Genomic DNA, 12,472 nt, shown 5'->3' with positions numbered 1-12,472 from the left:
TTAACTGCAGATTTTCATGTGAACAAAGCAGTTCAGTGCTGCTCTGTGTTTAGGCATGACTTGCCAGCACACAACAACTGGGGAATGTGTCTGCAGTGTGACCCTGCAGCTGCTGCTGCTCTCCTGCCTCCCACTAGATAGAAATTTGTGAGTTATTTGCTCTACTCATGGCCCTCCTTAGAGCCAGGCCTGCTGTAACAGCCTCCATGGGCCCAGAGCTCTTCTCTTGTCACTGCTCATGATGGAGTGCATGGAGAGAGAAGAAAATTCCCTCTGACCTCATGATTTCTTGGTAAATCTGGCTGATGGCTGCACCCTCCCCAGAGCAATAGGCTGACAGGTCCCCACAGGTCTGAAGAGAAAACATCTTGTGTTCCTTGCCCTTGGTTTTGGGTTTTTCTGAGCTCTGAACTTCTTACTGGAGTTGTTAGGGTTGAAAACTTACCTTTGTTTTTTTAAGGAGCAAACGTGTGTGAATCTGTGCTTGATTATTCACCTGTTTCTGAGGAGGTGTTTCTGTAGACTGCATCAATCAGGGGGAGATGTGAACCAAGGGGAGATCTGCCAGCTCAGAGCTCCTGGGAGCTAGGCTGGGCTCTTTGTCAGGTTTCTCCTCTGACTTTAGCCACATTATTCAGCTTTTCTTCCATGCTGTGTCCCTGTCTTCAAGGAGACCACCAGGTGGAAGAAATCCCATAACCCAGTCCCCCACAGAAGGATTGTGGAGAATTCATGCCTGAAGAGCATTTTGTGGGAATTGTCTTTTAAGACTGAATTATTGAGGCATTGACAAACCTCTGCTTTCTTTTCACAGAGAAGGAATGTAAAGAGAAGCAGACTGCTTAAAAACACTGCTAATCAGATAATCCTTGAACTTGGTGCTGCTCCAGACCTGCAGTCTCCATATCTGTATGGACATAGAGGTCTATACTATTCCATGAATGAATGCACACTCCTACCTAAACCTGCACACAGACATTTAAATATATGTGTATATTACAGATCTAATTCCTCCCAGTGTATGGTAATCCTGGTTTGGTGCACTTAGCAAAACTTTGATTTATTGTGCTTTGAATACTCTGGATGACATTCATCCCCACATGCTGTAGTTGAGACAAATATGTGTTTTGCCTGTAGGACACCTGCTATTACACTTTCTTAATGTGGAGAATGTTCATTTTTCAGGCAAATACTTTTCATGTAGCTCTCCAAAATTCTTGTCAGGTTACTTTCCTGTTTCTGACAGCCTGGAGCAGAGGTGTGGTGTATGTTTAATGTGTATTTACACTGACCTGGAGAATTGGCAGTTCTTGTAAAACATCTTGTATTCACCTCTTTCTTTTTCTCAGCTTTGTGTCAGTAGAAGGTGTAATATCCAATCTGGCTTCCAAAGTTTCTCACCTAATTTCTGCATTTTGGTGGAGTCTCAGCTGTTACAGCTGAGTGCAAAAGACTTGTAAGGGTAAGAGAAAGTGAGCAGTGTGTAAGAGTTGGGGAATCCTAGATATTTATCTAACAAGACATTCATCTTTTGAGCAGAAATGTTCATGTGCAGGAAGCTTTAGCTGAAGTAAATAGAAAGGCTTTAGGCTGTGCTCAGATTAAGACACTATTTCTTCACCCAGCAGTATCAATGCTGACGGAGCTGTGTAGCAACAGGAGGATTTGTGCTTCATCCTGACACAGGCAGCTCCAGCAGAAAGGTCAGCCAGTGGTCATATCATGGAGCTGAATGCTTTCACAGACTGAAACTTTGTGCCCCAAGGAGCACAAAGGTTTATAAAGTATGTGGTGTGATATCTACTTTTGAAATCCAGTTTTCCCAAAGGCAAAAGACCCCCAACATATATATATATATAAATATAATAATACAAAGACCCCCCACTACACACACACACACATACCCACACACACACATACACACACACATATATTTGTTTCTGAAGCATTTATTCCTGGTCATGGCAGTTAACCCTGCTGTGGCTCACTTCAATGCTGTGAGTGTGCTGAGTGAACTCAGCTTGGGCTGTGCTGCTGGCAGCTGAGATAATCCAGTCATGACTTGCTGTGACTTTCTTGTTATGAAATCACTGGTACTGGATAATCACATTGCCTTCCCTCCCTTCTAACACCTCCTTTTTGACTGTGAATAAGTGCTTGATGTGGCACTGACCTGAACTGAAAACTTGTAAGTGTGCAAGTGATGAAGACAGACAGAGACACACGCAGAGCTCTGCACCTGAGATATCAGGGAGAGGAAGTGATCCCTGCAGAATCCCAGAGGCACAATTTTTTTCTGGGGACTCACCCAGCTAATGGGATTATTGGGGGAAAAGTGCCCTTCAGGAATACAGTGAAGGGTCTATAGGAACAAGCTGTGCAATGTTAGGGTGTAGCCTTACCCTGCCAGCAAAGCCCAGGAGGTGGCTCATGGATGCTGCCAGGGGTCCTGCTCTCTTGCTCACTGCTTGCTGCCACTGCCTCCCAGGAAGCTGCATTCACCTGGCCAGCCCCAGAGCAAAAACAAGAAATGCAAACAGCTCCACGTAAACAGAGAATTATTCTTTTGGCAGCTTGCTCCCTGACTGGAGTTCCCCCAAATGTTTTGTTTTCACAGCTGGACGGTTTTTGGTTTGAAATGTGTGTGAGTGTCTTTGGGACCTTGCATTGGATGTGGGCCTGCCTGGTCCCAATTCACAGCAAAAGCCTCATGAACTGCAGCAGGAACAGGCTCATTTGATGGCTCACAGCCGGAAATACTCTTCTCAACACAGCGTGGCTTTCCAAAACTGGATGTGATCACGGTATCCACTGCAGGGTTTTGGTAGGGTAGATGGCCAAATAATCTGTGAAGAAGCCAAATACGACATGCTTTCCTTTGTAGTTGGTAAAAAATGCTTTAAAAAAAAACAGGTGAAGAGTTGCCAAGGGTTCCTTGAGTTTTTAAGTTTAATTACTACTTGCAGATTAGAAGTTATTACTCTGGCTAGATTTGTAGATGAAACAGGAGAAAACCTTTCTTGACTTAAAAGTCAAGGATAAGTACTTGTTTTTTGACGTTATTTCACCTTTCAGCTCTGATGGACTTAAAAACAAAGCTCTGGTAATGTATTTGGTGTATTTGTCTAAAGCCCATAAAGATAATCTCAGCCCTCAAGGGTTTACAGTCAAAATAATTTCTTTGCAGCTCCTTGGGTACATTAGAACAAGCTGAGCAGCACTGATGGAAGTGCTGAGATAGTTCGCTGTATTTGCAGGGCTGATGTCTTAAAAAACCCAGTTGGGCATGGATGATTAAATCTGTTGCTGCTGTCAGGTTGGTAGGAATGCTTTCTGTTTCAAAAGCCTTTCACCAATTGCACCTGTAATCACAGAAGAATCTCTCAGTAAAGCACCTCAGGCACGAAGGGAATGGAGAAGTGCACGCAGCAGGATGCTCTGTCTGACCCTGTTTCTCCATAGTCCCTCTGCTGACAAAGCCTTCCCACACTTGTGTGAAATGGTGATGTGGGAGGGGGATTCCCTGGCTCCTGTCCCTCCTGACATTTTCAATGCGTTTTCCTAGGCCTGTTTTTCCATCCTGCAGTGTAAAAGTTAATTTTGATGAAATCTTGAGTGAATTAAACTGCAACACAGCAATGTCCTTTCTCAACTAATATTTGCTGTCTGCCTTATTTATGTGGAGAAGAGGCACTTGGAGATGCCAATGATCCTGTCATTTATTTGCCTTGTGCATCGTGCCTTTGGCTACTAGAATTAAACTGGAAAATACAATTAAAAAGCATTAGCTGTAGCAGACATACAAAAAAATATCATTACATGCTTGACAATGTTCTCCTTCATACTGTTAATCCCTGCAGATCTACCTGTGCTATTAGATTTCATATACAGATTTTATTTTTCTCTGAAGACTACCTTAATTGGAATGAGCATTCCTGTTTTTATAAGGGAAGAGAAGGAAGATGTCACCATGCTGGAAAGCCTCACCTGACTTTTCTTGGTGAGTATGGTCTAAACTTGAACTGAGCAAATATTATTCAGGCTTCAAAATGTTTGCAGATAGCTGTACAATATTGTTAGGTAATGTATTTGGCTTGCTGCACCGTGGAAAATATTTGTGTTTAAACTCAAATTGTTATGTAAAACATAAACTTTCACATAAACAAGGTTGGTCTGTGGTGAAAAGCAGAGAGGCAGCTCAGATGGGATCTGGGTATATGAATCCTTCCTCCCTACACACCTCAGCAGGGAGCATGGGCTTGAGAGCCACACTGGTGACATCTTACAAGGAGCAAACCTAAGTACTGAGAGCATGAATGTCCCTCACTCCTCATTCCCAAATTAAAATACATGACCAAAGGAAAGCAAAATTCTTACACAGAAAGTAGCTAGAGCAAGTTGGAAAGCACTGCTGCTGAGCACAGCACTGAAATTTCTGTAGTTCTGTCCCTGTGAAAATATTTTGGGGGAAAAAAGTTTCTGATAAGATAAGAAAACCCAAAATGGCATTAACAGTGCAAACCTAGGCTATTTGCTTTATCAGTGAAATTGAGAATTCACAAATGCCTAATACTTGTGCCTCTCAAAAACAAGGGCAGGAAAAATAACAGGGTGAGAAAGAAAGAAAGAAAGAAAGAAAGAAAGAAAGAAAGAAAGAAAGAAAGAAAGAAAAGAAAGAAAAGAAAGAAAGAAAAGAAAGAAAGAAAGAAAGAAAGAAAGAAAGAAAGAAAGAAAGAAAGAAAGAAAGAAAGAAAGAAAGAAGAAAGAAAGAAAGAAAGAAAGAAAGAAGAAGAAAGAAAGAAAGAAAGAAAGAAAGAAAGAAAGAAAGAAAGAAAGAAAGAAAGAAAGAAAGAAAGAAGAAAGAAAGAAAGAAAGAAAGAAAGAAAGAAAAGGACAAATCTGGACAAGTCCAACTGAGTGGTGACATGTCTGCATGACATCTCTCCAGTGAGGTGATGGAACACAGACAGGCTGGCACCTCTGCAGAGTTAAAACAGACCAGGCTGGAGAAAGGAGACATTTTCTTTTACCCAGGGTCTGCATTTCTAGCCCTGAATGCTGTGCTGCATGCAAGCATGCTAAATACCTGAGACATTATGTCCCAGCTACAAAAAAAAGCTGAAATTACAGGTATTTAGTGGAAGAAAAGCTTTTTAAAGAATAATAGTGCCAGGAGCAAGATACCTCTGGCTGTGTGCTGTTTGCAAGGTTTTATCATTTCTTGTTAGTCCTGATAAAGGCTGTAAAAGACTGCATAAACCAGGCAAACCTTGCCCAGCTGGACTTGTTTCATTTAATGATTACTGCTCAAGATAGACCAGAGAGAAAACAGAACTGAAACTCTCTACACCCAGGGCAAACAAAACTTCAGATTCATGGGATACTTCAAAGCACGCTTTTCCTCAATTGTACGGGCAACAGGGTTTTGCTAAAGGGCAGAAACTGTCCTGGTTTGCACAGTTCCCAACATTTCCCAACATTTCTCAAGATTTCTGTTCAGTGCTGCTCCCTCCTGGCTCCAGGAGGGCAGGGCTCAGTCAGTAAACAGGGTTTTTTGGCCAGGCTTCTTCCTTATTAGCTGTGAGCAGCAGATTGTTTAATATCTGAAGCACTCTACTGAAACCACACTGGCTCATTTATTTTCAAACATTTCAGGGAAAGGGAAACAATCTGAGTGGAGGGGTGGAGCAGATAAGCAGCAGTGTTTTTTCCCTCCTTAGCTAAGTATTTTACTGATAATGTGGAAAGCACCGGCTCTAAAAGTTTTGACCTTATGTCGTGTGTTGCAGTTTGCCTGTTCAGAAAATAAGGCAAATTCCCACTTATACCCCATTTGTTTGTGCCAGTCACTGCTCTCCTGGCTCTGGTGTCTGGGGTTCCTTCACCAGCACGTTAGATGAAGCAGCTGCAAATAAAGTGGCAAAAGGTTTCTAATCTGAGTTAGGTGTATCCCTATTCAAACCTCACAGACACAGCCTGAGAGATGCTCACAGACCCCTCTGGCTGGGGCAGCAGCTCCTGCTGTTGGGCTCTTGGGGTTCCCTCTCTGCCAGCTGTGGTCCCAGAGCTCCTCAGGACAGTGTCAGTCTCTCTGTTGGGTTCAGCAGACTGTTGTTAAGGTCCTAAAATGGCAATATGTCAGTCATTTAATTTCTTCCTTAATGAATAGCTAAGTCTCCTCAGCTGTGAGGAATGTAATATTTTCAGAGGAGTCTCCATGCTCCCAGGCCTGCAGCAGCTTGGTGCTGTAGGAGCCTTGTCAGGGAAGAAAGGAGCAAACCTGCTCAGTTAGAGCAAGTGCCAGCCCCCTGGCTGCTGCTGTGTTTGTGTCCTAAAATCCTGGCCTGAATAAACACTGCTGACACCGAGGTGAACTGCTGCGTTCTGCAATGCCTTGCACAGGAGACAGAGATCCTATGGATTGTGTGCAGCCCCTGTGCTTGAGTGCTGGGCTAGTGAATCCCAGCACCAAAGGGGCTCCCTGGACTGCCAAACCATTTCTGCTAAACTCACAATCTCTTCCTGCAAGCCTTAACTAGGAAATGCCTCCGTTGTTTGGCCTGGATGGTTTCTTTAGAGCTGGCCCATGTCCAGGCACTGGGGAAGTGACAGTGACACAAGGGGGGGAATTTCCCTGCCCCACCTGAATCCAACAGCCACCCCTGCCCATGGGAGTTCCTGCTCCCAGGCCTGGTGGGGCACAGAAGTTTAACCCAGCTGATCTTCAGCCCTTGCTGGCTTGGTTGCTTTTTAAACTCTCCTCTCCTCAGGCTTGATGCCCTCCTTCCCACCCAGTGAAGATCCCCTGGTTCTTGAGAGAGCCCTTTGGGCAAGGATGAAGTATTAACAGGAAATTTAACTTCTGCTTTAACTTGTTATTCATCTGGAAAATAAATGACTTCAGCATTTCATTATGGGTCCTGGCAAAGATTAGCTTTTAACGATTCCTGTGCCCTGATTGATTTGGAAGGGGAAAGATACTTGGTTTTGCTCCCAGCTCCAGCTTTGGGAACTGAGTCTGGGTCAAGGGGAGTTGGATGTTTACAAGAACAGTGTGGTGACTGCTGTCAGCTGGGACAAAGAGGTGCTGAGTTAACCCTGCTGCCCTTAACCCACTGCAGCTTAGCAAACAAGCCTGTTGAGGAAGTTTTAGGGGGCAGAGCACCCAGCTGGGTTGCATTAACATGCAAACAGCAAATGGCTTTTGGCTCAGGAGATACTGGTGTGAGCAGGAGAGGTGACATGATAGGCTATTCAAGCTGAAGTTGCATTTCAAAGCGACTCTAAAGAGTAAGTTAGAATTGGGATTTGCATTTTGGAGTGAAGGCCCAAAGAGATTGCATGAGTGGCTGATGAAGTAAATGTTTGAATCTGAAGGTGACAGCTCAGCAAACTTGTTTAGATCTTGCTTAAACTCGGATACTCCCTTGGAAACTCAAGCGAGAAAATCACCAGCCCAAGAGGCCAAGATGATGACACTTAAAAAAATAAAAGGCCTGAGCCCAAATTAATGCCAATATCATCATTTTACCCTGACTAAAATGACCATTGTAAATCTAGAGCCAGCCTATAATCCTTAATGAAGTGGTTCTAGGTTTGTACTCTGGCAATTTAAAAATATATGTGTGTGTGTATATATATGCACAAGTATAATTTATAGCAAGTAGTTTCTGAGAATGTACTGAAAAATATACCTTGGCTCAGGCTGAAAGCTCTGTTTCACCATCTTAACTCCTGGTGAGACATGTAATTCCACAGGCCTTTCTCACATTGGTACCCCTCTCTTTGATTTTTCATTATTCTACTGTAGAGTTGGCCAACACCCAGTTAAATCTGTGTCCAAAGAGGCTCCTTACATTCCAGATGTCCTGTCTGTAGGCCACCACTCTGGGGTTGAACATGAAATACAAATGTACAACATCTGATCTCTGATTAATCACCTGGTATTTCAGCAGATCATACAGGTCCTGAACTAAACAACTAAAACTAAGTTGGTTCTTTGTGCTCAAATCCAGGCTGAGACTGTGAAATAACAAGGGGCATCTTCCCTCCCTTGACTGCCCACACAGACCACCAGAACCAGGATTTGCCATGGTATGGTATTTGGAAAGGCTGGGAAGTTCTGTTGCACTTGTGCAGGGGAACTGGTGATGAAAAATAGGAATGCAAAAGGAAATTGGGAGTTTTGGAGGAGTTTTTTGCAGGTTTTTATTTTTCAGGGGTTTTTGGAGCCCTAGAGCTGGGTGCAGGCCCTGACCCCTCAGGCTGAGCCTCTCCAGCTGTACAGGGAGATGAGGAGGCACGTCTGACTCCTGCCTCTGCATGCTCCTCAGCATAGGGTTTTTTGGGGAGGGAAAAACCCCTCACAAATAGATAGAGCCACACTGAATGTGCCCAGCTGCTTTGCTGAGCTGTTCTGGCCCTGCAGTGCTCCCTCACCCACAGCGCGTTTGTGGCACAGGAGGCCATGGCTGCTGAGGCATCATGGGGCACGTGCATGGGCTGGGTGTGAGAAACACCAAAGGGAACTCACCTGATAGCCCAATAATCCCAAATAACTCCAATAACCCACACCCAGCTGCTGGCTGTGCCATGGAACCCTGGCTCCCACAGGCCCCAGAGCAGAGTGCTGCCAGTGGGGCTCTTGGAAAGGTCATCTCCTCCCAGCATCAGGAGCAGGGCTGTAACAATTGCCTTTTTTCTTACAGTGAGTTGCCTTTTGCACTGTTAAAAGAGCAGAGATGCCACAGCACAAGGGCAGAAATAGCCCCACTTCTTCAGGTATTACTCTGCACCATTTCCAGGGGGACTCAGAGCTCTCTGTAGGTTTTTGGAGATGCTGCCTATGCCTCCGTGCAACCCTCACTGGCACAGACAGATGGCTGAGCAGGCATAGCCTAGAGACAGCCCTGAAAATCCAGCTCTCCATGGGCATGGCCCTGGGCACAGAGCAGAGCTTTCCCCTGGGGGCACTCCCTCACCTTGTGGCCCTGCAGACATGCTCAGGCAGCTGCGAGCCCGGGTCACTGCACACACCCCAGCGGGTCCCAGGGTCTGAAATAACGGCCAGATCACCTGAAAAACACCCTCAGAGCCTGCCAAGGGCTCAGTGAGCCATGCTGAGGAACCACAGAGTGTTTGGGTTAAAGCTCATCTCGTTCCACCCCCTGCCATTCCCACCCTCCACTGCATCAGGTTTCTCAAAGCCATGTCCAACCTGGCCTGGGACACTTCCAGGGATGGGGTGTCCCTGGGATGGAATGGTTATGAGGTGCTTGTTTGTGTTTTGTTTTTATTTTGTTTGTTTTTATTTTGTGTTTTGATTTGATTGGTTTTTTTTCTTTTTGGCAAGAACTCTGAGTAATTCTCCCTTGGCATGACTCTCATGCCTTATCTGTGCATGAATTCACAAGTCACGGCCGGGCTGCCCCAAACGTTCAGGCGCAGTTCCCACAATAACACTTCCCCTTTGTCAGTGTGGTTTTAGAAATTTCTGCACCAGACTTTGCTTTAAACGCTCCCTCTGCTGGCTGTACTGCAAATGATTGTCTTTGAACTAAAAACCTCAGAGTGGAATTAGATTGTGGTGAAATTACTACGTTAACAGGAAGAATTCCCTTTATTACTTCACCACACCCCAAATCCCAGCTCTCAATGGCACTGAGTGTACTGCACTCGTCCTGATACTGACACAGTGTTTGTGGGAGAGGGATTTTTCTCTAACACTGATTATTATTGCTGATTTAGGTCTCTTAATATAAAATTTATTCTCTGCTTTAACAAATTTTGCCTCTCCTATACCCCTAGACTGTCTTATGATGGGAAATGTTGGGGTTTGAGATTCTGCTTCAGAAATGAACAGCTGTTGTAAGTATTCACTCTTCTCTACATTTTATAAAATCAGAAAAAGTAATTTAAAATATTGTTTCTGTAAAAGCAGCTTCAAAGTAGCCATTGCAGTGTTCCTTTTCTTGGTTTTATTTTGCCTGTGTTCCTGATGAATAGGTGATAAACACTTTAGAATGATGTAGAAAATAATTTGGAAACAGTATTAGATTTACATTAGGCGTGAATTTAGTCTCATATTAATGATGTGCTCCCAGCTATTCAGATGACATTTATAAAAGAAGTAAATGCCAGAAAAACTGGAAGTAAGAGTGAGGAGAAAACCTGTGTCTCCCCTGAGGAGTAACAAAATAAAACATGGCCCAGCTCCAAAGAGTTTTCTAAGTGTGAGGCAAGGAGCAGAACCCAAGCAGGGAGGATGCAGGAGAAGGATTTTGGGATCCAGCTGTGTCAGGCACACCTGGATCAGGCACAGCCCCATGGGGCACTCGCTGCTGCTCCAGCTGAGGGTGGGAGGTGGGAAACAGGGCAGAGGGACAAGCAGGGGATGTGGTCACAGCCTCACTCAGCTGAGACAGGAACTGCCTTGCCCTGCCTTGCACAGCCAGATGTTTTATGACATCTGAGAAAACACTGCTGTAAAAAAAAAAGTGTTTTATGTGGCCCAGACTGTTTTTAATGCATTCAATTTCATGCAAGCAGGAGTATGACTCTTGCTAGCTTAAAAAATAGGGTTGTAAGTCCTTTGAAGCATTTTTCCCCCACCACTTTTTCTTTTTTTTTTTTCATCAGGAGAAAGGCTTTGTATTCTGTGAAAGGCACAGGAGCCTGCTAGACAAAATGGAAAACTCCTCACATTAGGATATTTCAAAAGCAATGCTGCAATGATCAATAAATGAGAGAGCAGGAGCAGAAAATGGATTACAGGTCAGAAAAAAAAGAATGTGAAAGGAAGGCAAACAGGAATAGAAATGAAACCTGGAATTTTGCTGGCTAAACCAAATTTCAAACATACACATAACCTGTAGACACATTAAAATGTGTTTATACATCAGAATGGAGAATGTGACTTCTGCTGTTTGTCTTGAAGAAGAACAACAGCATCAGTGCAGCTTTGCCCACTCTTCAGGACCAGCAGATGTGGTCATCCTTAATCATTTGGCAGAAATGAAGGACAAGGAGGACCACAGAAGTCTCCTGCCTTGAAAACAATCAAAAATCAGACTGGAAATGCTCAGAAATACAAAACCAGTGGTCCCGGGAAAAATAAAATAAATCACAGGTATATTTCACTTTATTTATTTGTTCTTCATTTTGATAGCACATCTCAAATTACACTTGGTAATGAGATCTTACAAATCTTTCCCCTGCTCTGGGACAAAAAGCAAAAACTACTCATGCATAAGGTATTGAATGCATTCACATCAAGTATGTTGTATGTTGGGCTTTTGAGCATCATAAATATGAGAACATTAAACCAACTGGTATTGGAATTTTTAACAATATCATTGTTACAGATCATAGCAGCTTAAAAGGTTTAACTCAAGTTTAACTGCTTCCAATATTTTTATTTTAAAAGTTTCTACTACAATTTCGTAAGAGCTTAAAAAATATAGAGGCCCAAATACTACAAAATAATCTTTTAAAGATGAAGTATTTCTATTTAGTTTGTAAGTGTTAAAACTCACAATGGCCTTTCTGCTTTGACTGGGAATGCAGTTCTGAAATTATTTAGATGAAGTTATGAAATTCAACTTATTTGTGATTTTTATGCATCATGAAACCTCTTGAAAGAGGTTTGGGCTTCCAGAAATGTTGAACACCCATCCTTTAAGAGGTCCTCAGCCAAGGAGACAGAATCTCCATCTATTCCTGCAAATATTAGCCAAAATACAGGGGACTCACTAATATAGTTCTCAGGTCTATGAAAGCAGGATAAGAATGAGTATAGATTCTGTTATGCAAGTTGATTTTGCCTTTTTTTTTTTTTTAAAGCTGTCTTCTGAATGCTTTGATAGCCATCAGGAACAAGATATTTTTGCAATAGAGGGATAAAGTCTAATTGTAGAAGGGAAAGAAAAGCTACCTACAAAAACCAAGATCATGACAAGAAAACAAATTTATTGAACATCTTCTCTGAAAAGACTCTACCATGCACAGGTGAAATATTGCTACAAACACTTGCTCTGATCCTACATCATGTCCTAAACTGCTTTGTGAAATAACCAAGGGATGAAGGTGCAAGATGAACCCAAGGAAACACCTGGGGATGTACGAAAACATAGGAACAAATCCAGGTGTTGTAACATGGATTAATCTTAATCCCTTGCTACCAGGCATCTGCTTTCTGTAACCCTGAGTCAGTTCCTAGGAGTTTGTAGCAACACAGCTGGGAACAACCCTAAACTTCCAATGTGGGACATGGGGACTGCGTGCAAAGGAGACCAAAGCACAGGAGGAGGAAAGCTGGGCTGGGACCAACTCAGTTCAAGGGTCACACTGAATTTAAAAAGACAGCTCTGTCTTTTTAGAGCTGAAACTCAGACATCTCTTTTTTGCCTGCTGTAGGATCCCTCAGGTATCTCTGCAGCTCTCAGGTATTAAACCACATGGCTGCAAGATCAAA

At 43.4% G+C, this 12,472-nt stretch overlaps 1 long non-coding RNA gene across 1 annotated transcript; it reads left to right on the top strand.

Annotated features, from left to right (window-relative positions):
- Positions 1–3,139: 3,139 nt before the first annotated feature.
- On the top strand, positions 3,140–9,833 carry LOC134423848 (uncharacterized). The gene is made up of 3 exons (XR_010029213.1): positions 3,140–4,000; positions 8,016–8,094; positions 9,808–9,833. It is a non-coding gene; the product is annotated as an uncharacterized LOC134423848 (long non-coding RNA).
- Positions 9,834–12,472: the final 2,639 nt, after the last annotated feature.

The sequence above is a fragment of the Melospiza melodia genome, chromosome 12, assembly GCF_035770615.1.
Source record: "Melospiza melodia melodia isolate bMelMel2 chromosome 12, bMelMel2.pri, whole genome shotgun sequence".
NCBI lineage: Eukaryota > Metazoa > Chordata > Aves > Passeriformes > Passerellidae > Melospiza > Melospiza melodia.
This window is presented reverse-complemented; position numbering and strand designations above follow the sequence as displayed.